Source organism: Monodelphis domestica, chromosome 8 (assembly GCF_027887165.1).
Source record: "Monodelphis domestica isolate mMonDom1 chromosome 8, mMonDom1.pri, whole genome shotgun sequence".
Lineage (NCBI taxonomy): Eukaryota > Metazoa > Chordata > Mammalia > Didelphimorphia > Didelphidae > Monodelphis > Monodelphis domestica.
In genome coordinates, this window is record NC_077234.1 from 168,565,255 (window position 1) to 168,590,314 (window position 25,060).

The 25,060-nt window shown below is 36.1% G+C and overlaps 1 protein-coding gene and 1 long non-coding RNA gene across 2 annotated transcripts in view; both read right to left on the reverse strand.

The window, feature by feature from the left end:
- Window positions 1-20,241, reverse strand: part of LOC130455872 (uncharacterized) — a 71,599-nt gene extending 51,358 nt beyond the window's left edge. The window contains exon 1 of the long non-coding RNA XR_008914069.1: window positions 1,561-20,241. This is a non-coding gene — a long non-coding RNA (uncharacterized LOC130455872). The remainder of the gene's footprint in view (window positions 1-1,560) is intronic.
- Window positions 1-25,060, reverse strand: part of FGF14 (fibroblast growth factor 14) — an 861,172-nt gene that overhangs the window by 602,234 nt on the left and 233,878 nt on the right. The gene's annotated exons all lie outside the window — the stretch shown is intronic.

Here is a 25,060-nt window from a genome sequence, read left to right on the forward strand (position 1 = left end):
ATTAGATTGTAAATTTTAATACCCCCCACCCAATTAATAAAAGTTCTGACAAAAATGCACTATACAGCAAATGGCTTAACTCAATAAAACCAATTTCCCCCCAAATAATAGTTTAACTGTACAATTGGAAAAGCTGCTAAGTAAAGCTTAATTGTTACCTACTGTGCATTTTTTTACTTAATTGGATAAGCAGCTTCTGTCAGACCTACCAGTGTAGCTATGCTCTGTGGGAGAGAATATAGTAAGAAGTATTACAGTTGAATCGGGTTCTTTATTTATGAAGGAGGATGGAAATTCTGATTATATGTTCCAATACAACCTCTACTAATGTCCTTCAAAACCTCACTGGGATGTGGAGGTCAAAAGAATATAACTTTGATAGTAGAGGGAATCTTAGAGGTCTCGTTTTACACATAGACTCTAAGAAGTGAAATGACTTTACCAAGATCACAAGGTAAGTTACTGAGACAAGATTCAAAACACGTTTCTCTAACTGAAAATCCAACCCTCTTTATTTGTACCATACTACCTCCTGGTGTGCCTGGCATACCTGAGTTCTCAAATGCTACTCCTAAGAGAGCACAAGTTCTGATTGGTTCTACCAAGCTAGAAAGCATCCATAATTGCCTGATGTCTGTCATCTGATAATAAACTTAATTAAATTCAGAGAAACTCAATACCAAACGATTGGCCATCAGGATTTTTTTTTTGGGGGGGGGGGCCTGAAACTATTTATTAAGGAATGGATAAGCTGTAATTTGCCTTGTTGAACAGAGTATTTTCACTAATAATATTTCATATATTTTAAAGTAAATTCTCATGGAAATGTTTTAACGGGGAGGGGGGAATGAAACAAACCTTCTCCAACCATATTCAAACTAAGACTTGTCCATATTCAAAAGTTAGTCCTAGCCAGCAGACCTTTGGCACAACTGGAAAGACCGTTAGCTTTGCCCTTGGAGCTTTCCTCAGAGTTCTCCTGATCTCCCTGTTTTGTTCAATATTTCCCCATGTACCATGTAAACTTGTAACATCTTTTTAGTCTCTACCATCCCTAAAAATGCTCAGACTAAAATAGCAATACCATTCTTCAAGCCCAAATTCCTTTAACTGAGTGTTCTCTGTGTAAAGTCGTGAAGAAAGCAATATACTTAAATTAAGTTCATACTAAGTTTTTGAGTTTCTCACAGCAACCATTCTACAGGGTGTGTGTGGTTCAGTTTTTTTCTGATATTTCTAACTCTTCATGACCCCATTTAAGGTTTTCTTGGCAAAGATACTGGAGTGGTTTGCCATTTCATTCTGCAGCTTATTTTACACATGAGGAAACTAAGGCAAACAGTATTAAATGACTTGCCCAGGCTCCCACAGATGTTGTGTCTAAAGCTAGATTTGAACTCAGAAAGATGAGTCTTTCTGATTCCAGTACCAGTACTCTACCCACTGCACCAATTAAACATCTCTCTTCTAAAGAGTGGTTGTATTTAAAACAGTTGTCTTGTCCTCTACCCCTTAAATCATACTAATTACCAAACTTAAGGACGCTCAACAAAACATTACCTGTTCAGGTGTCAAATCACAGAAAAGATTCTATAGACACAGGACTGGAAAAATCTCACGTCCTAAAGACATTTTGGTACCGCAGGCTTCTTTTTCTTCCACGCCATGTGATTTTCCACTGTAATTATTATGAAGACATTCCTCTTTTTAGGTTTAAGTCATTTAGTAACATGAATAATGACACCCTGTTTATTTCAAGTTACATAGACTGTCCTTTTACATCCGCCCTGAAATAAATGTATAATAGATATAAGTATTAAAATTCCAATTTTATGCATGCATTATCTGAGGCTTTAAATGTGAAATTTCTTGACAATAGTCACATAACTAAGAAGCTTTGACACTGGCATTTGATCTCTACCTTCTGCCTTAGAGTTCAGCAATCTAAACTATTCTGGGCTTATCTCTGATTTGATATATGATTTGGTATTGAATTCAATATATCCCAAACCAAGCTTAATAATGCTACATGAAGTTGTGAAGAGTGAAACAATCAGAACCAAGAGAACATTAAGTATGGCAACAGAAATATTGTTTGAAGAATAACATTCCACCTCCAGAGAAAGAACTGATGAATAGAATAAGCAAGACAGGATTTTATATCGATATGTTTTGGTCAAATGATGCCGTTTCTAGGGTGAGGAGTGGAGGGAGGGAAATTCCTGGGAACTATAATATAACAAACAAACAAATAAATGTAGAAAATAAAGTAATGAACTTAATATCCTTAGGAAGGATAACCTTCCCTCTAAACTCCTCATTCTATGATTCCTATCTATGGTACCACTATTCTTCCAGTTTTTCACATTCATAATTTTGGGGCCATCTTTGACCCTTCCCTCTCCATAACCTTTCACAACTGAACAACATCCTGTCCATGAGATTTTTAGAATCTAGCCCCTTTTTTTCTGTGCCTACTACGACTGTTCTGGTCCCAGACCTCATTACCACCTGCCTAAATTACTTCAGTTACCTCTTAATAGACTCCCTTTCCCCACTCTCTTCCCTTTCTAATTCATCCCTTAAACTGTGTACAAAATTATTATTTCTCATTTCTAGAACTGATCATTTTACTTCTTGGTTCATGAGTCTTTAATGGCTCCCTAGTACCTAGAGATAGCACAGTATAATGAAAGGATTACTGAACCTGGAGTTGAGACTTAAGTGCAAATCATGAATACATCATTTCTATGTATGTCTGTGAGCAAGTTATTTAACCTGTCTAAACCTCAGTTTCCTTATCTGTAAAATGAGGATAATACTTTTAATAGCCTTCTAAGCCTTTCCTTCATCCTCACTAGCTCCCTCCTCATATTGTTGTTCTAAAAGTTCTATTTTTTATGCCTCTTACATGACTTTCCCCATAAAAAAGAACTTTCAGTTAAGGAAGAGACTTCATGTTTTACTGAGAAACCACAATATGCTTCAGGAAAAGCAGATAATTCCCTTTCCCCAAATATCAACCCATTATCCTTTTAGGATGCCATGTAGCATTTTGCTTTTCGTCTCACTAATTGTTAATTATGATGTAATACTGTAATATTCCAAATAGACTAGAAGAACTATGAGGTCATGGATTAAGCCTTTTATAAATTTTGTAGGTAGCTAGCACAATGTGCTCACTGTATACAATAAGTGCTTAATAGATATTTGCTGAAAGAATGAATTGAGTAAGTGAACAAAAGTCCTCAAATAGACACCTCACAATCCTCACAGAGGCAGCTGGAGTCAGGAAAACCAAAGTCCCAATCCATCCTCAGATATTTATATACTAGTTGTGTGACCCTGAACAAGTCACTGTAGCTGAGTTTGTTTCCGCTTTCTCAACATTTAAATGGAGATATTAAAAGCACCTAACTCTCAGGGTTACTGTGAAGATCAAATGAGATAATATTTGTAAAAAGCCTTTAGTGTGGGACCTGAAACATGTTCATTTGTTTTCAGTTGCATCTAACTTGCTATGACCTCACTAAAGGCTTTCTTTGTAGAGATACTGGAATGGTTTGATATTTAATCTGCAGCTAATTCTACAAATGAGAAACTGAGGCAAACAGGGTTAAGTAACTTACCAGGGTCACACAGCTGGCAAGTGTCTGAGACCAGATTTGAATTCAGGGAGATGCTCTTTCCTGACTCCGCACCTGATACACTGTGCTCTGTGCCACGTCGCTGCCCCACTTGAAATGCAGATGCAGTATAATTGCCTATCTGTGCTCCACACTTGCCCCAAATGAATCCTTATATTAGATTTCTAAATTCTATATTTATCAAAAGGCAATCTTCCCACCAAGAACAGGCTTTGAAAAGTAACAATTCACAATTTCCAAACTCCTGCCCCTTTTCTAATGATCTTTTCCAAAGAGGAGAAATCAAAAGGAGGCTAGAAACCTGTATTTTTATCCTTTATCCTTCATGCCTTCAAGAATAGTCCTTTAAAAAATAAAAACTCTTTCTTTTTTTAATTATGCAGTTTGGATACTTACAGGATCATCAATATGGGAAGAACATCAGAGACCATCAAGTTGAAACATAACATTTTAGATGGGGAAACTGAGTCAGGGAGTGGTTAAAGTGATTTGTAAAGGTCATCAAAAGTGTCTAACATGGACTTTGAATTTCTGACTTCCTAACTTTAAGTCCACTTCCCCAAATACTCCCCATCCACCTACTTATTTAACTAAGGCTTCTAGTCTTGATACTATTACCAAATCATAGCCTACTGTCATGTATATAAATATGTAATGTGTAATGTACATAAATAGATATATGGTTGTGTGTATATGTCTAAGCATTTATCTATTAGCTTCAAAAATTCCAAGACTGGATATCCACATTTTATTTCTGAACATATATGTGTGTGTGTTTAGAAATAAAGCATGGATATGTGATTCTGAAATTTTAAGACTAATGGAAGCCAATCAAGTTCCCCTCCTCCCAGTCTTCCATTTTGCAGATAAGGGAATTGAAACCCTGGAGCATGAAGCTGCTACTGCAAATCACAGTGCTGATAAAGCCAAGCCTAGAATGGAGGTCTCCCACATTCCTAGTCAATGTTCTCTCTTTAACGCCTCACTGCCTCAGATGCTTTGCTGAACTCTAATGAACAGAAGCTCCTTTGAGGAGTGTTGTCCTCTGCCTCTGGTTCCCAGAGAAGCCCTTCTCCCTCTTCGGTGTCATTGAGCAGAAAATCCAAGGCAAACGAAACTAAATGTAGAATCCACACATTTTCCACAGTACTTACTTCCCTCCCCAAGACATGGAAAAACAGGAGAGTGGGACACCGTAAAAGAAAAAGAGTCGGGCCCTGCTTGCCATTTCCCTCGTAGCCAGAAGCCAGGCAGGGCTGGCAGGGTACTGGGAGATCTTGGAAAGGGATGAGCCATAGGAGCAAGCACCAGCCCTTTCAACATAAATCAATAAGTCGGAACGTTCAAATGTGTGTGTGTAAAGCTATTTTTGTTTCCGAACTTTTCTATCCTGGGTGTCAGAGTACATGGCATCTTTTTTTTCATTGAAAACAGTCCCTGGAGCTCAAAAAATATACATATTAGTAGATCACACACTCCTATCAGTTTATCTTGTGAATACCATAAATACCATGCACACAACAGATGGAAATGACATAAACAGCAAAATGTCTGCATTATTCATGAACTGGAGTCAGAATTTCCCTGGGTTCTCTCCTATTAAGAAATATATGCACTTATGTGTGTGCATGCGTTTCATGTGAGGAACTGAATTGTTAAGACAAACATATAAATAAAGTCTTAAGTCAAGGAAGGCTGGGATTCGAGGGCCATTTTCCCCCAATGGCGCAGGTTCTGTTGTCCTTGCTAATAGAAAGAGAGCACTTTCTGGCCCAAACCAAGGTATTCCGGCTAATTAGCAAAAAAAGATTGGGTGTATAACCCCTCAGACCTGGGTCCCACTTCTCCTCTGGATGGGAAGTTCACATGCAGCTACTGATGCTCAAATTCCACCAACTAGCACAAAGGAAAAGCCTCGCCTGGGGCAATTAGAAGGCTATTGGGTGTTTCTCCCCCAAATCCAAGGATTGGAAGCATTCCTAGGTAGATACGGACCACATACACCAGCCCACAACTAGACAACTTCTGGCAAGCCACTGAAGGTCAGAGCTCTGGGCCTCAGAGTCCTCGGATGTAAAATGAAAGGGTTCAAGTTGATGACCTCTAAAGCCCATTCCAGCTTAGAAAACTAAGATCCTTTGATTATTTGAGTTTGTCTTCATTTCCCCAACTTCCAGCCCAATGCCTTATTTCCCCGCCCCTAGAGCCATGAATTCATTGGTATGGAGAACTTTCAATGATGAAGCTCTCTCTACCAAGGCCAAATCATCCAGTACTCTTAACATTTAAAGCATTAAACCATTGCTTGGGACACTGGGTTGGTACATAACTTGTTCAATGTCATCCAGCCACCATGTATCTGGGGCAGGTGTAGGGCTTAAATAAATCCCAGGCTTTCTGCCTCTGAAGAGAATTCCCCCTCCATTAAACTACAAAGCATCCCACCACACATAGTAGATATCTACTGTTACTTGGATTATAGAGCTAAAATCAGCATCACATAGTAGAATGTATCTCATATTTAGAGTCAAATTATCTAGGCTTAAATCCCAGCTCTTGTTTCATGCATGTAGGACCTTGGTCAAGTCCCAGTCTTGGTTTCTCACATATGAAAGGTAGGTATTGAATTAGATCGACAGTTCTCAAAATGTTTTGGTCTCAAGATCGATTTATACCCTTAAAAATTACTGAGGATGTCCCAAAGGATGTTTAGGTAGGGCATATCTGTTGATATTTACTATATTAAAAATTAAAATGTGTTTGTATTATTGTATAAAACATTGTATATCATTGTATAAAAATAGTTTTTGACATCGTGGACCTCAGGGTCTCAGGAACTCCCAGGAGACCACATTTTGAGAACTGGGTTAAATGTTCTCTAAAGTCTCTTTTATTTCCAAATTTCATAAAAATACTGAACTGAGAGAATCAGGTTCCCCAACAGTAAAATGAATGGACTGGCTTAAATTATCTCTACGGTCTATTCCAGATTTATAATGACCTCTTCTTTTATCATTATATTACTTTGTAACCTCAAAAACTACTAGATACTGGTCAGCAATGAGAGTTGGTATAGTGAAAAAAGCACTGATGTCAAAGGACAAGGGTTCAAATCCCACCTCTGGAATATAGTTCCTTTGTGATTATGGCAGGAAGGAGGAAAGTCAGAGATTTTCCCATATCCCATCCCAACCTGCAAATGAATGTAGGAAGACAGAACAACAACACCTACTACCACCAAAGGTAGTCACAGGGTTATCCCTTCCCAAAATGCTCCTCATTACTTGTCACTATCCACCCACTGCCAGCTTGGTGTTGCTCTCCACATCCTTTCCACAGCTCTAAGTCTTACTACAATATAATTCTTGAACCCACTATTCTCTTGATAGGGGTCCATCTGCCCTGCTATTACTACCCTAAATCCTTTGGGTCTGACCATTTGCCCTGTTAATTTTTCCTACCTGCTACCTGGCCTTGCCAGATGCCATAAATCAAATGTAAACACTTCTTCGTGAGTTCTCTCCCCCAGTTAGAATGGGAACTCTATGGAAGTTTAGAATGTTGCAGTTTTCTATTTGTATCCCCAGTGCTTAGTACATAGCAATCAATAAATAAATACTTTCCTTCTCTATTCCATTCCTTGGGCAAGGCACAATGTCACTGGGATCCAGTTTTCCTTTGTCCACAAAATGAAGGGGTTGTACTAAATGTTCTTCTCTGAGTTAAAACAAATGTGAATCAGAAAGCAAAAGAGCTCTATTTCATTAAAGTTAAAAAAAGACAGAGTAGGAGAAAGAGAAGGTCTCATACTTTGAGATCATCCTACTTAGTCTATCTACTTTTCTTTTCATTATTTTGGATGTTAGCTTCATTGCTCCAGGTAATACTTTTAGACTTTCTGACAAGGCGGTTATTCTCTTTAAGCCCATTTCCTTGTTGGTCCTAAATTTTGTTTCTACCATCGCCCTTATTTCTCCCCTGCATTTTCATCCTCAATCACTCATTCACCGAAGGACCTATGAGAGATGATGCATAAATTCCTCTTTTTTATTGGGATATTTATTACCAACAACATTAGTGATTTTACATGAAAATGTGACTCAAAAATAAAATATATTGTAAGAAGCATATATTGTAAGGAACATCATAATTTATATAGGGAATATACCAAAGTCATAAATGTAGGAAATTCAATACAAACAATAGGTTCAAACAATGAGCCCTGGTTTCTATTTGTTATCCTCAATTCATTACTAATCACTTAAAAAGTTTAAAATCCTAACAATATAAAGAATTACGCCAAAATGTTATCAACAGTTCATTTCTTTTTTGTTAAACAGTTTCTTAGCCTACTGTGTGTTTCAGCAGGAGTGCACTTCCTAAGGTGAAATCATTAGAGAAACTGTGTTATAAATCTTCAGTTTCATTCCAAGCAGTCAGCTTTCTATGTAGGGCTATGTAGACTTAAATCTAGCCCACATAGAAACTCTGTATGATGCCCCACTGTTTCTAGGAGAGGAAGTTACTCATTGAGGAGTAAGTTCAGGTAGGAAGGGCATCTTTATATGAATGATCACTAAGCAAGAGAAAGCATATTGAATTCTAGTCTCACTTCAACACTGACACTAGCAGGCAGGACATTTCACCCTCTGGTGCTGAGATTCTTCATTTGTAACATGAGAAAGACGAATTATCCATGAAGTTCCTTTCCATATGAACAAGTTCTCTCATTCTTTGGTATGAACCTTTGCCACTGATTTCTTCTGTCCTGGTACATACCCACATCACCTCATTCCTGGACTAGTGTCCTAGCCTGCTAGTTAGTCTCCCTGCCACAAGTCCTTCCCTATTCCAGCTGTCAAAGTGATCTTCCAAAAGGGCACCCTCCCATTTAGTAAACTCCATTGACTCCCTATCACCTCCAAGATTAATCATCTCTCATTTAAAATGCTTCAGAACCTGCTCCCTCCCACCTTTCCAATCTTCTTATCCCTTGTACCCCACCATGTATCTATGAACCCATGGCACTGGCTTCTTGCTTTTCATGGCACAAAAGACTCCTCACTCAAGACATTTCCCCTGACTATTTCCTAAGCTTGAAATGCTTGTTCTCTTTATCCCCACATCCTGTTTTCCCTGGTTGCTTTCAAGTAGGAACTAAAATCTCACATACAGGAATCCTTTCCTGATCTCCTTTAATTCTGATGCCTCCCCACTATTGATTATTTCCAATTAATCCTGTATACAGCTTATTGGTGCATAGTTATTCACTTGTTGTTATTGTTCAGGCATTTTTTCAGTCATCTCTGACTTCTCCTGACCCCATTGAGGTTTTCTTGGCAAATATACTGGAATTGTTTACCCCATATTGTTTTATAGACTAGGAAACTGAGGGAAAACAAGTCAAGTGACTTGCTCAAGGTCACATGGATAGTATTTGAAACCAATTTGAGCTCAGGAAGATGATCTTCCTGACCAGCATTCTATCTACTGCACCACTTAAATAACATTTACATGTTATCTCCCTCATTAAATTATGAACTCCTTAAGATTAGAAACTGACTATATTTTGCAATTCTTTGCATTTCCAGCATTTAGCACAGTGGCTAGTACATAGAAGGTGATTTTTTTTAAAGGGGACACTAATAAATTCTGGAATTAAAAAGTCACTTAAAATTTTAGAGTTGTTTCATCAACTATTTTTGTTAATTTTTTAGACTGCTATATTTCAGGAGGAGAGCACCTTATATGCGTATTATATTTCATTTTTTCCACAAAAAAAGAAAAGCTATATGTTAAAAGTCACAAAATTGCTCGTTTGCTGCCATTTTTGTTCAATTCTGAAGGGAACCAAATTAATAGATTTTTATTGACTGGATAACTAGTTGCCCAGCCTCCAAAAACTAAGACATAGAAGCCATATGGAGAATATTCACTCAACAGTTTTATATACTGTTTAAGATCTCAAACTAAAATTTAAAAGTCTGCTCAAGACAATATTGCACAAAATAATTACATTCAACACAATTTTTAAATGCCTTTTACTGAAAATAAGAGGTTTCAGGAAAAAGAAAAAATTCTAAGTCTGTAACATTAAGGAGCCTTAGAAAAGTATTTTTATGTTTCATGAATGTTGTATGAGTTATCCCAGTTATTTTCTATTCTCTCCATTTTATCTACTATGGAGTGTGGTAGACTCAGAGCAGTAGTCTAACAATAACATTTCATTAGGGTCTATAGTCATGTTTACTTTACTCTCAACTCAAATATTTCTGTAGATATCTACTCTACCTTCTTAAAAGCTTCCTTCTCAATCTAAGTGCCACATTCTATAGCACATTTTTCCTGATTGATAGTAAGTCCCTAACCTAGGTCTTGGTGGATTCCTCTCCATGTCTACAACAAATAATTTACCTCTTTATGGTAATCTTATCTTGACCTGCTTTCCAGATCCACTTTATGGTTGTCTACCCTCCTTAGAATGAAAGTCCCTTGAGTCTTTACTGTCTTGTTTGATTGTACAGTGGTTAGCATAGTGACTAACACATTTTAAGTACTAGATAAATTCTCTATCCATCTATCTGCCTCATTTAATAAGTCAGGTTTTGCTTCTAAGGTCAGGTAAAGGTGTAGATGCTACTGATTATGTGCTCTACAAGTCCTTAATCATGCCATACCAAAACCGCATGTGTTTATAATCTCTTATTAAATACAATCCAATAGACATTTATTAAATACCTCCTATGTGCAAAGCACCCTTAATAGGTAGCTAACAAAATTATATATGTAAAGCATTTATATTGCTGTTATTGCATACAATGTTCTTCTGGTTCTGTTCCCTTCACTTTGCATCAGTTCATGTATCTTTCCAGGTTTTTCTGAAATTATTCTGCTTGCCATTACTTATAATACAGTAGAATTCCAAAACCATCATATACCAACTTGTTCAGCTATTCCCCAAGTGGTGGATATTCCCTCAATTATCTTTATTATCTCATGTTGAATTCAATTTATTTTCTTTTGCTCAAGTTGTTCAAGACTATTTTGAAGTTTGATATCAAGAACATACCTACTTACTTGCTCTAGGGCCCTATTTTGCATTTTTGGCCAACAGAGAGAGCTGGACTGTTTAGGTTTAGAACTATGGTTGTATTTCCTTCTTGCCTTTATAATTTGTTGCATTTGCTTTCCTTTGGTAAACAATTGCTCTTTGTAGCCCAATGTTGTATGCTTCTTTTGGCCATTAAGCTGAAGATCAGCCCCATCTTTATCACTACATTTTAACTAAACTCTATTGTTGAGAGTGAATAATTGATTCCATCAGGGCCAATTTGCTGCTTATGTTTCTCACTTTGATTTGCTTGATTTTTCTTTAGCAGTTGTTTTGACTTTACATTTAAATTTTTGCCTTTAAAAAGTTCCAATTTCTACTTTTCTTTGGTATAGCTGTCTTCTGCAGTGATTTCCCTTCTATATCTGCTCTTTCATTGAGGTACTCTCCCCACTTATGAGTGCATGAAGGGAAGATAGCATTTGATGTTTATTCATTTGCTCCATTGACTTCTAACTTGTACTAGGAGATATTGGAACCTGTTTCTGGAATTTAAAGGGATTTCAGAGAGGAATCATATGATTCAGTCAATGCTTAAAGCAACATTCCACTTATGTTTAAGGAAAAATTACAGAATTTAACTAGAGATACCCAAGAGGCACAAAGAAGAAGGTAAGAACATTAGGACAGCATCCTCTCCCCGAAACTAGCATCACAGCTGAGACCTCCAAAAATAGGGCATAACACAGGGGATGACAAAAGAATAAGACAACCAATCTATACTTACAGATGAATAAACAAACTTATACTATTACTTCCTAGGTTAAAGTGCTATAGCCCTCTCTGGAAGCCTGCCTTTCACTGTCACTTGCTAGCTCATTGTACCCCCTCACCAATATTTTGTTTCTTCTTTCTTTTGAGACTCATCTCTTTTTCCAGGTCTTCATGCATGTGTTGTGAAGTTGCAGATAGAATTATGAGATCTGTATGAAATTAATGGAGACTGACAAAGCATGGAGATGTTCTTCCTGCTGAATTGATTATGCACAGGACTGTACTCTTCTAGCCCAAAATCTTCTCTATGTAAATGGTCCTTCTCCTTTTAGGCTCCCTGTAGCTGTCCTCCAAGTTGTAACTAGCTTAGGATTTTGCTCTATAGAAAAAAAATTAAAGATTGCCAATAACACAATCCAAACACAACTCAAGAGAATCTGCCCTCTCCTGCCTATTGGAAGCAGACGTAGTGGTTGTCTTGTCTAGAGTGATTCTTAATTTGTCAGCAACATGGAAACCTCATGGTGTATGCTCCTTCTGTTGCCTGCCATGGCAGCTATAGGATAGAGGAGCAATAGTTAATCATTTGCTTCAGATACAAAAATTACCAATTAAGTCTCTGGCTATACTAGACTGCCTCCATTCCATAAACTTCACACAAACCTAATTTAGTTAATTTTACTAATTGAAAAACCAGTAGGAACTTAATTACTAATTCTACCAGGTTCATCCTTGTAAGAGCAGAAAGGAGGTTGTTGTGTGACTTTCCAAAAGTCACTTCCTGTGTTCTGCATTGACTGAAATCTAACTACATGGTAATTTGAAAACCTTTCATTCACATTCAACTTATCAAAAGTAGCTATAATATAATATATCTCCATAACATTCTCTCTCTCTTTGTTATCTCTCTTCCTCCCTCCTTCTTGCTTGGTTCTCTCTTTTCCTTCTTTTTTCCTTATTTTCCTTTCTTATTTCTATGTTCTTTCTTTTCTTTTCTTCCCTTCTTTCTTTACTTCTTCTCTCCTTTCATTCTTTTCTTCTTTCTTTTTCTCTCTTCTTTTTCCTTCCTTCCCTCTTCCTTTCTTTCTCCCTTGTTTCCTTCCTTCTTTTATTCCTTCTTTAGAAAGTAGGAAAAAAATAAAAATATTTATGACCCACGGAGATGGGTCAAAACTATTGGGCCACATAGCAGGAATGGAGAGGGTTAGTTATCTGGACTATTATAAACTTCGTTTAAACCACAATTGAGTCTTAGAGGATGAATAAAAGCAAAAATGAATAAAAATTCAAGAAATTAAGCCAAGAAAAGTCTACAGGAACCAGTGGATGAAGTAGATAAAAGGCAAATATCTATCTCAATTTGAACATCATAATATTGGATGGATGGAGAATCAGTCATTAAAAATAGCAAAGTCAGGGGAAAAATGAATTTCTTTCTCAAAATGAGCAAGAATATGTGTTGAAAATGTGGTCAAAGGACTGGTTTTCCTGGTTGCTGCCAAGTTTCACCAGCCAAAGCCTTGAGCTGAGGTACTGTTATTCTAATCAGGCCCTATGCTGGGACTTAACCCAAACAAAGTCTGAAACTCTACTTTCCCCCATGGTGCAAAATGCTCGGAGCTTTCAATGAAAAGGACAGAGAAGTAAGCCTAGCACTGCCAGCTGTCAGCTTCCTTTACATATTGTTGCAACTGCCACTTTTTAAATTATTCAACACACCTTGGAAAGAATATTGATGGAGATGGAGTTTTCTTAGAAAAGAACACTAAAGTAACCTGCTAGGCAAGCAATTCATGTCTGCAGCCAGCACTCACCCAGCAGGCCTCACAATTTCAGATCAGTATACATTTAATGAAGTAAACTACCAGGGGAATTATGCTATTACCTTTTACAAACAGCATAAATATTAACAAGATTTTCTGTCTTGCCCATTAAGTGGCAGTAGATGCTAATATAGTAAATCACATTGGGGAAAATGCAGATGAAAAATTCTGAAACCTTCTGCTTGTAAAGAAAAAGTACTAATTCTCTCCTAGAATGTTAGTTCTTATTGAGGAATTTCAATCCACTTTGCAGACAGGGATTGATCATCCTAAACTTTGCTAGAGAAAGGTGGCACACAGAGGAGAGAGCAGAAAATTCAAAGAAGTGGAAGAGATGGGAATATATCAAAGCATCAAAATGGTGACTAGATGAAGATGAAATGCAAAGTATCACATGGGATTTCTATGGCAGATTGCTTGCCTTTAGGTTACAGAAGGAGTGTTATCAAGGGACTTTAGGTTAAACATTTGTTCATGTACCTGCTGCTAAGTCAAGAACAAAATAAAAAAGGATATAAAAGCTCTTTGGAGTCCATAGAGTTCTGTTTGAATAAAAGGTATTATTAATAATAATTACTAATCATAATAATACCATTCATTTGCATGGCAAAATATAATCATATAATAATAACATTGACTAAAAAAAGCATAATCAAAGGCATGGCATTGGTGTACAGTGGAGAAAAGAAAATAACATTAAATCCAAATTTTCTATAAAATAGTACCTAGATTATCCAATTTACCAAACCTGGAAAATTCCTCTCCCTTTACCCAGCCAGAATTTGATTATGTGTTCATTCAAAAAGCACTTATTAAGCACGTTTTATATGCTAGGTTCTGTTAGAATCTGGGGCTATAATTTTTCTAATGAAATAGTTCCTATCCTTAAGGAGGTTACATTCTATTAGGAGTGGAGAAGAAAGAGTAACTGCATGTACCCAGAAATTTTAAATACAAATTTCAAGGCATCTCATGAGGCTAAGACTTTAGGGCTACCCTGTATACAAAAAGGCAGTCGAGCAGAGTAAGTACAGAGCTCACTTTGGAAAGAGGAAGACATAATCAAGTCCTACCTCTAATACATACTGGCCAGGTGATGTTGGTCGGGTCACTTAACTTGTGCCTTTACCAATTAACAATGCTCTTGCCAATTAATTCTGATTATAAATTGCAGAGGAATTATAAATCTGGATTAAAGAGGGCATTTCCTAAACAGGACTTCCCTATACCAATGAAACCATCAATCCTGGACACTTGTTTTAATTCAATGTAGATTAAAAGTGATTTCTGGGAAGAAGATACTAGTAACAGGAGATCAAATACATAAAAGATGTATCTAGAGAAAGGATAATTAAACCTGGACTCCTAAGGAAGCCTCACCAAACTTAGAGTAACTTGTATCTTTGCAGAGATCTCTTCCTTGTCTACATTGAGTGATAAACAAGCTAACAAAACTCAATACCTTCTGCCTTTTTTTTTTACTTTGAAGGCTTTAAAGAACACAACAGTATGTAAAGTATTTGGACAACCTCAAGGATTGTATCAGTATCAATTTGTGTTGGTGGTGGTGTTGGAAAGGTAGAGAGACTTAGTGGAGACAGAGAGAGCTGGTTTTGGAGCAAGGAAGACCTAATTCATGTTCTAAGTCTGACACATCATAGATGGTTGACCCTGAGCAAATCACTTACCAGTCTCTAGACAAGTCTCTGAGCCTGTAATTGTAGAGAAGTTGTTAACTTGCATTGAAAGAGGGAGTTTCCTCACCTGGGAGTTCCCTGATTCAATGATATTATAGGCAAAGTCCCTATCTCTACCCTACCACTACTACTACTTTTTTTTTTTTAGAACAACTCAGCAAAATAAAATTCTGGTTTATTGTTGGACAACAGGTTTCACACATACATAAAACAGGCCAAAAAAAATGTTTAAACAAAACAAAAACAAACAAACAAACAAAAAACTAAAACCCCCAAAGAGCAACTTCATAGACAAAGGAAAAAATAGGAAAAAAAAGAAATACCTTTTATCTTTGGCCTTTTAACCATCTCATACGAACCAACTATTTTTTGTACAGCTAAGTTACTAGTGTAACTGTCTATTAGGACCTCTGTAAAAGCATTATTCTTCCCTCTTGCCTCCCCTACCCCGACATACATATATCTCTAAAAAAGCATCCAGGATCAGATTTGTCATTCTTTTGTCATTTATAAACAAGATGGTTCCTTATCTCAAAAGAATTTGATTAAATGAGGAAACAATTTTAAAAAGTCTGTCTGCTGCTACAATATTCTTTAACCTTGTTCAGACAACTTTCTTCACCTTCAGTTTATTTGTAGTCACCTTCTAAAATCAGTCACTAGTTTCACTGCAATCTCAGCAGCACCATTGTTTGTGTCTCTCCTTAGTGAGGGGCTCCTCTGTTGTTTTCTAACTCCTCCATATGGGGTATTTATTCCCTTTCCTGAATATAAATTATTTACAATCAAAATGCTGAATTATATATTGTGATTAGAAAAGGCCTTCCTTATTCTGAAATAATTGAAAGACAATTTATTCTTCTTTTCCTTCCTAGTCTTCTGATTTTTTCCTCCCTCCTCTTATTTTGAAGATCCAGTTCATATTTAAGTCTTGAAAGACGAAGAAATGATGAGATTAGAAAATTTTATGATGCACCAACTGGAAAAAAAGCTATATCACAAAATTGTAGGATGGTAGAATTTAAAAGATGGAAGATATCTCAAAAGCCATCCAATACAATTCATCCCCAAAATAAAGCCCTGCTACAACAAACTCAAGTCATGATTAAGCAACCTTTGCTGACCATAAAGGAGCTGAGATCCACCACATCTCAAGACATCCCATTCTACTCCCCTTTTTCTATAATGGACTCATTTGTTATGATGCAGTAACCGTTTTTTTTTTTGATTGTTTGTAGCCCACACCATTCAGAAAATAGTGCCACTGCAACTACTTTTCAAGAAAGAAAATAACTACCATATTATTAGTAAGTCTAAGTTCAATGGCTACTTCAGTGGTATGCATTAAGTTCCTCATTCCCTCTAGTTTTTAAATAATACCTTCAATGTCATTATGATCAAACTCATTCTTATTATTAAACATTTAAGGAAAACATTTCCCAAAGTCCAATTGTTATCTTCCTAATTTTCTCCTAGAAGTTACTCCAAAGAACCTCTAAACTTTCCAAGATTAAAAATTACTAATTGGTTAAAAACCAAGAATTTTGTTAAATAAATATATACAAAGAATTTGGTTAGAGATACAAAGACAATGTGAAACAATTCTCAAGGATCTTCCTTCTGAGGAAGATGGCAGACAATAGCAATAACTTCAACTAAATTAAATTCAATTAAATCAACTTAATTCAACATGCAGCTTTAAAATATGTAGAGGATCAGCCCATTAAGGAGAAAAAAAGAGAGGCTTAAATTGTAGGGGTTATTTGAAGATAGAAACAGAATTAATTTCCTTCTATAACTTCTGATGAATTTACCACATGATTCAGGGTAATGATGGACTTGGATCTTTTTCTTTGGTGTATTTATGACAGGGGGATAGCTCTAGCATGAAGAGCCCCACCTAAAATTTTTTTTCTCTTAATTAGGAGATCTTAAAGGCATATATCCCAAATATATTCTTCAAAGTCACTGTTTCTAGGAAAATCACTGTATTCATATGTATATATTTTGATTAACTAATATGTATAGAAAATAATCCTTGAAATTTTAAGGTCTCATTAATTTAAGTTTCTAATTGAACCATATTTATTTCCCCAGAAGATTGTTTTGATTTTTCTAATAAAATTATCATTTAATTTCTCATTTTCACATTTTTAAATCAGGCATGAGTTTCTATTGGTTGAGGGAGTACCTGAAGAGGAAATTCCTTCTAACAATGTAGATCTGTACTTGGTATTCAACTTACTTATACTCTTAAAGCAGAATTCATATTCATTTGTGCTACTTACCTCTTTGGAAATATAGTGAAGCCTATTGACCTTTTCTCAAAATAATGATTTTAAAAGCATAAAATACAACACACAAGATTATTAAATGAACCAATTTATTGATATTTGGTCTACAAACTGTTAGGAAAAAAAAAACCTCATGGAATTCAGGTTAAAAACCCCAATCTTAGAGAGTTTATTAGGAGTGCTCAGAAGTTATATTAAGTAACAACTTAGAGTCTTCAAACCAAGATGTGCCAAAAGCAGTAAATGGACCAAAGTTTTCATGATTCCAATGCCAGCAGCCTCTCTTCTTTGTAGAAGGGCAGGGATATATAAGCTTTTCAACTTTATTCATTTGTTTTGGCCTGAAAAAAAGTATCAAGAGCATTCTGTTCCTCAGCCTACATACATCAGCCTATGAAGCTAGAAAGAAAAACAACAACAACAACAACATAGGATTCATTGGTGAATAAAATAATAGATAAAGAGGCACTATTCTTTTCTGATAAGAGCTAGTGTGACCACCCACATCCTTTGAGGGAAAGTTACATTACTATTCACTTTTCTAGGGAAATTATATTTAATCTCTCACACAATTCTTTGCTATCCATTTGCAAATTGTATTCCAAAAGAAGTTGAAGAATCTCTGGTAATTGTTCTCACTCCTCTGGTCCAACTGCATGAATCTAATGGATCTTTCTCAAATTTTGAGTAACTGAATGGAACAGAGAAACAGACCTCTGAACATGTCAGATCTCTCTGAACTTTTGAGTATAAAGATAGGAGGATTGACAGGACAGAATGCGACATCCATAATTCATCAAATTGAGTCTAGCCTCTGGAAAAAATATCTTTGAATTGTATCCAGTTCATATTTTCTTTTTAAGTAGAGTAGAAAATGGGATAATGATTTCACAAAAATTGTCTCAAGATTCATTAAATTTTAAAAAGCCTCAGTCAATCCTTTCAAAAACATTTTAGCCAATGTTTCTATTATGCCTCTCTGATTTAAACCACATTGGCCTCAACACAAAAGAAAAAAAATCTACAAATTTTTTAGATCTTGATTTTGTTTGATCTCTTCCTGGCCCAACTTCTCCTTCCCAGTGAAGATGTGTATACCATCTTTGCTGTTGTGTATAAGCTCTGAATTGAACCCAATCCACTCTTTCCTCAATCTTTTTTCCAATCAGTTTCCCTGTTTTTATCAAAGACACTACAATAATGCTAATCACCCCCAGGATCAAAACTTCTGACCCATCCTCAACTCTTTACTTTCTCTTAATTCTTCATCTTCAGTGATCTCGGACTATATGTCTTATGTCCAGTTCTCACCTAGTTCAGACCCTCTGCTACTGCAATAGCCTCCTAATTACTGTCCCCTCATTCAATCTATCCCTTCTCCAAACCATTATACACTAGTTAGTAAGTTGATATTCCTAAAATTTGGCATTTGCTCCTACCCATAAAGCTCCAGTGCCTTCCTGTTGTTTCTAGGATAAGATACAAACTTGACTATTTGGCATTTAAAGCCCCTTCACAATCTATGTCTAGCTTGCCTCTCAAGACCTCTTTCATATTATCCTCCTTAATCATTCTGTATTCTAACCAAAGTAGTCCCTGTTATTCCTATCTCCCTTCTCCATGCTTCTGCAGATGCTGGAGTAGAACCTCTCCCCATATCTTCTTCTTAGATTCCCTATACTCTTTTAAACCTCACTTCTTATAAGGTCCCCACCCCAGTGTTAGTGTCCTCACTCATACTCAACTAACTTGTAAAAGATCTATAGCTTATATTTATGTAACACTTGCTATAAGCCTGGACCATTTTGCATATGGCTCTCCTCAGCGGTGGAGAAAAATAAAAACCAAATGCTGAAAGCAGACATGTTGGGAAAGCCTGCTCCTCCCTATGTCTCTCATTGCTAGGTTGGCTCCCTAGTGCCTGTGGGGAGCTTCTTCTAGAATAAGACCTGCTTATCTCTTTTTGATTTAGTTGTGATACCTTACTCCCAATAGGAGAGCTTTTGCATTCTTTGTATTTTCTGATTGCTATTTGCTTAGATAAGTTTATATCCTACTTACCAGTTTGTCTTTTGTGTAACTGGTATTTGGTGGGAAAGTCAGATGTGTGAATATAATTTTGGAGCTACTTCTCCTTTATGAGAATGATAGTAAATGGGAGAGAAGTGTGAACATTTTTAAGACCCCATAAAATATCAATATTTAGGGAGGAAAAGAGATACAATTCCAATCTAGTACTTCACTCAGAGAACAGTATGGCTAGCCTTCATGACTCCCTTTCTTGCTCTCCTTTAGTCAGGAATCAAACATTTCCTTATGTCCTAAAGAGGGGAAATCAAAAGATGTCACACCAGAAAGTACTTAAATGAAAGAAACTGAATCTTGAGCCCCCCTCCCCTACTTCCTGTTCTTCCTTCACCAAGTAATCTAATGGAGGTTTTCCTCACAGATGGTTAGTCAAATTCCTCTCTCTAATAACAATAATCCTTCAAACTAATTTCTTTAGGATCTTTTATTCTTTGGGGGAGAAGGGAATAATGATGAGGTTGGGAAAGAGGGGAAAAGGTTTCCCTAATTTTTTTAAGTAGTAGTATTAGTTGAAGGCTTTGAAATAAGTCTCTTAAAAAAAAAAGAAATGAAATATCTTCCTCAGAGGGAAGATGGCAATAACCCTGCCAGGGTCTTTTCTGGGCAAGACTATTTCTTCAGTTCACAATAGAAGTAAAAAGCCAATGGCCAGAGAGGAGATGAAGTGGTCTGTCTTCAAACTACCTTCAGGCAGAAGAATGAAGTCCAGCCAGCTGGGGGGTCCCACTGTCCCTTCTGCAAACTTCCATGGAACTCTCTCTCACCTCCTCTGATGATCTGGGTTCCATGTGATTTTTTTCCTCTTTGTTTTGCAGGTCATGTCTTCTGTCTGTGCCCACATTTCTTCAATCATACTTAGATAGGAATGGGTAGGATCACATATATGAAATGTGATCCTACCCATTCCTATCTAAGGAAATTAATATATATATGTGTGTGTGTGTGTGTGTGTGTGTGTGTGTGTGTGTGTGTGTGTAAGTCTCCTTGAGAGTTCCTCTTAGACAACACTGGTAGCATAAATATCCTACATTGGAATACAAATGCAAACAAAAATAGTCCATACCATAAGAAAACATATATTTTGTTTGGGGAGGGCAATAGTACCTAAAGAAGTTGGTAGAGAAGAGTGTACTCATGGTAAAGAAAGAAGTTCAAAGAATCAGTATCAACACCTGGAGAGGGATGAAAGCCTGAATATGAATGGCCTGGAACCTTCCTTAAAGAAGACATTTCCAGTGGAATTAATCTATCAGAGAAAGGAGACACAAGAACAAAGATATCTTCTGACTTGAGGAAGTTATAGGGAACATACTCTAATTAAAGAAAAATTAAATTGGTAACTTTAGGATGTAATCTATATAAAATCTCCAAATATGGCATAATACTTAATTTAATCAAAATATTGAATGGCTGGCCAGTCATCCACTGGTTGCATTCACTTTGATTTCCATATGATGTAGAAACTGATGTCAAAAAATTATCATAAAAATCTCAGATCTTGCCTTCAAATTCTCATATAATCATAAACTCTGAAAACTAAAGGGTATCTTAAAGGTCAAGGTAAATTAGCCCAACCTTCTAACTCTGTCAGCAAGGGAATTAAAGCCACATAAAATGCCTTGCTCAGGTTTTTAGAATGATATAAAAATTTTAATACAATGAAAATAGACACAGCAAGAAAACCTATCTATACCTCAAATCCTACCTCCAATATCATCTCCTTCACAAAACCTCTAGTGAGCTCCTGTGGTAGAAATGAGGTTTCCTTCTCTGGAACTTACCTTTCTTTTCTTCTTATGATAGCCTATTCTGAATTATAGCTGTATATTTATTAGTTAACATAAATTATTTATGAATGTTTATTAATCCCTTGCTAAAATCATCAGGATAAGAGGTTAAAGACCATGGCTTAATTATCTTTGCATTTCCTCAGTAACTACACAGCAACTAACAGAACGTTTTTAAAAGTAGATACAGCTTAATTGTTAGCACCCAAAAGTAGTATCCATTACAATGCACAATCTATGAAGACTGGTGTCTTTTTTGCTCTTGTCTTTCTTTATATCCCCAGAGCTCAACAGGAACCTGACATATAGTGCTTAATAAATATTTTGATTGATTGTTGATTAATAAATTTCTATTTCATAATAGAATGGAGGAATGAGTGAATTCAAAAGAAAAGGAAATCTTTTTTCATCGCACCTGAGCTGAGACTACCCAAACCAAGAAACTATTCTTTCACAAAACTGAACATCAGGTATTGCCTTTCCTGTATTTAAGTGCTGGATAAGAACACAACCAACCTTTAAATTGTACCATAGAAATGGCACTCTCATACATGAGCAACCATTGCATAATAAGGTGTACATCCCCAAATTTTTCATTTGTTATGAATTTTTAGCTAACTTCTAGGTTGTACAAATATGTTTCAATGTACAAGAGAACTTTTACCACATCCAAGAGAAGTTCCAACCAGAAGTTCCAAATTTTAATCTCATGTAAATGATTCTATAAATTTTTCACAGATGCTTTTGTCATGAAAATTAAACAGAAGCAAAGAACACCCTAGAGCTATTAGTTATGCAGCTTATTTTGGAAAGATGGCCTCTTTTAAACCTCATTCCCACTCAGAACCACTGCATAAAATCTAGATCTGCCCATAAAATCCAGTTCTTGCTTTTAATATGCTAAAAACAAAACTGCACACAGCAGCTGGTGGAAGATATTGTAATGTCGCCAAAATGCCTAGAAGAGACTAATAATATTCAATAATCACTAAGTTTTTTTCTATTTATGATCTTTGCCAAAATACATATTCCCATCAACAGAGATTGAAAATACATTGCTGCTTCCCTTGTTCTCTGCTAGCACTACTGAAGTGAAAGAGGAAAACAGTTTAAGTAAAGTTAATGAAAAGACCATTCTGTAATGCTCATGTAGCTTTTCTTGGTACTATACTCTGCAATCTTCACTCCTACTATGTATTTAATTAATATAGGGTCAAAGAATTCCTGACATGAGCAGACTAGATATCAGAAGATTTATGGAAGTTAAGTTGGTGACTTGAGAAAAAGATATATAGGGTTTGAAATAGAGACCTAAGTTGCAGGTCACTAACTAGCTTGTTAAACTCTTTAGTCCCCAGCTTCTTCATCTATTAAATTTACTTTAAGGATATATAGATATATATATACATATATATATATATATATCACGGAGCTGTTATGGAAATAGGTAATGTGAAAGTGATAGGTATGGTGGTAGGGAGGAAGGAAGGAAGGAAGGAAGGAAGGAAGGAAGGAAGGAAGGAAGGAAGGAAGGAAGGAAGGAAGGAAGGAAGGAAGGAAGGAAGGAAGGAAGGAAGGAAGGAAGGAAGGAAGGAAGGAAGGAAGGAAGGAGGGAGGGAGTAGATAACTGATTCTATGTAATGTTTTGTTTTCAAGTATCCAAACTTTTATTTTCATTATGGGGTAATAAAATATAGCACCAAGAGTTAATGGTACATAGCTCTTCCCACTGCCTCATCCTCCAAAATCCTATCAGAGGTGCCAATTATAATGCCCTTTCCACTGAACCCCAGAAGTATAAGCCTAGATCCAAGCACCTGAAATTATAAGACAAGGTTATCACTTTACCATGCCTAGATCATTCATCAATCTGCCTGATATTTTAATGATTTTGTTCTGAACATTTCCTGTGGTTTTGTCTTGTCTCCAATTTTTACTTCCTCGTATGCTCTTTTCCTCTGACAATTCTCTGAATTTTGGTAGTGTTTTCACTTTTTCATCTACTCTTAGATTCTCATTCTTTGTCTCTGGCCCCTTAGACTCTGCATTTCCTTTTCCTGTGCCTAATTGCCTTGTTAGCAACAAGTTCCAGGTGATCTTTCCTCACCTTGACGAGTCATCAATACTTACTGGTCCACCAGGACCATGTAATAAAAGACCTCTTCTGGTGCCATACAATACTCATAAAATAGCCACCTGACACTCAGCCAGCTAAAAGAGAGCATAAATACTCTCAGAGATTTGTTAAATAACTATAGTATGAAGGCTATATAATATAATGGATATGATATTGAAGTACCAGTGTTTTAAATCCCAGCTCTACTACTTATTATATATTCTTGAAACAAATCACTGAGAGAGCTGGGTCTTGGTTTCTTTATATATTGAAAAGAGGGAGCTGAACTCTATGATCCCAAGGTCCTTCTAATTCATAGTGAGGGGAAAGTTGTTTCCCCCAAGTAGCTTATACTGTGCTATTTACCTATTGGCACAATGTCTGGCATATAATAAGCTCAGAATAAGTTGTCTATCTACTGGAATTCATAGTTCAAACTGTTTCAAATTTAATCTTCCAAATGCAAAGATCTGACCATATCAGGTCACTCCTCTACTCAAAATCCTTTAATAAATTCATTTGCCAATTAAATAAAATTTAACCTATTTAAGAACTCAAAGGTGTTCCAAAGTTAGTTGTACCCTACCTTTCTGGTTTTATTTCATACAACTTCTGTCCACATACTCTATACTCCAGTCAAACTGGGTTACTTTCTGACCCATAAAAGTGTACTTTCCCCATTTCTATGATGGGAATACTTTTTATAAGATACTCTCTTCCCCAGAGTATTTGGAAATTTTACTTATCCTTTAAGGATGAAATGGTTCAAATGCTTTCTCCATTGTGAAGCCTTTGATATTTGCCATCACTGGATTTCTTCTCTACTCAATTTAGATGAGAAATTTAAAGATGATAATTGGCTTTTGGCATAAGCTAAACATTAGGGCAAATTCCATTCATTTAAATATAATTTCATTCAGGTCCTTTTATGAAGGAGATCCAAACTGCCCTCATGGAGCTTACTTACAGTTTAGTAAAGAGAATACAAAGAAAAGGAAAGTAGTCCCTACCCTGAAAGAGCCAACATTATACTGGAGGATACAGCATATTGATAAATAAAAGATATATGGAGGAAACAGAACACTAACAAGAAAGCATTGGGAGAAATCAGGAAGGCTTCTGATAGGAGATGGCAATCAGTGATTTCCTGAGAGGAAGGACCCTCGAATGAACAAAGACCTTTTACCAAATTGAAAATAAGAACTATTTTTTTCTGAACTTAGAGTCTTAGAAAGTTTCTTGGACCACTGAGAGGTTAAGTTAATTGCTCAGTCACAATGTCTAGATATTTGTCAGAGGTAGGACTTGGACTTAGAGGACCATCCTAACTGGAGGGCCACTACTTCATCTGCCTCTACTGTGATTTGTGACTTGCCAGTAGTAAGGTTTAGTAAATGTTTGTTATGAATTGAGTAAGTGGAAAGAAAGATGAATAAATGAATAAATGAAAATAGCATTTAATAATAAATTATTTTTATGCAAAGCTTGGTACTATGCTCTAGATATTCAAGAACAATAGCAAAGATAACACCTGCTTTCAAGTAACACATTCTTTTGGAATGAGGACAGGGTTAAAAATGATATTTCCCCCAATTTCATGTAAAAACAATTTTTAATAATCCTTTTGAAAATGTTGAGTTCTAAATTCTTTCTTTCCCTCCTACCCTTTTTCTCTTACCCCCTTCACTGTCAGTAACTTGATATAGATTTTACATGTATAATTATTTAAATATTTTCCATATTAGTAATTTTGGGGAAGAGATCTCAACCAAAAAAAGAGTGA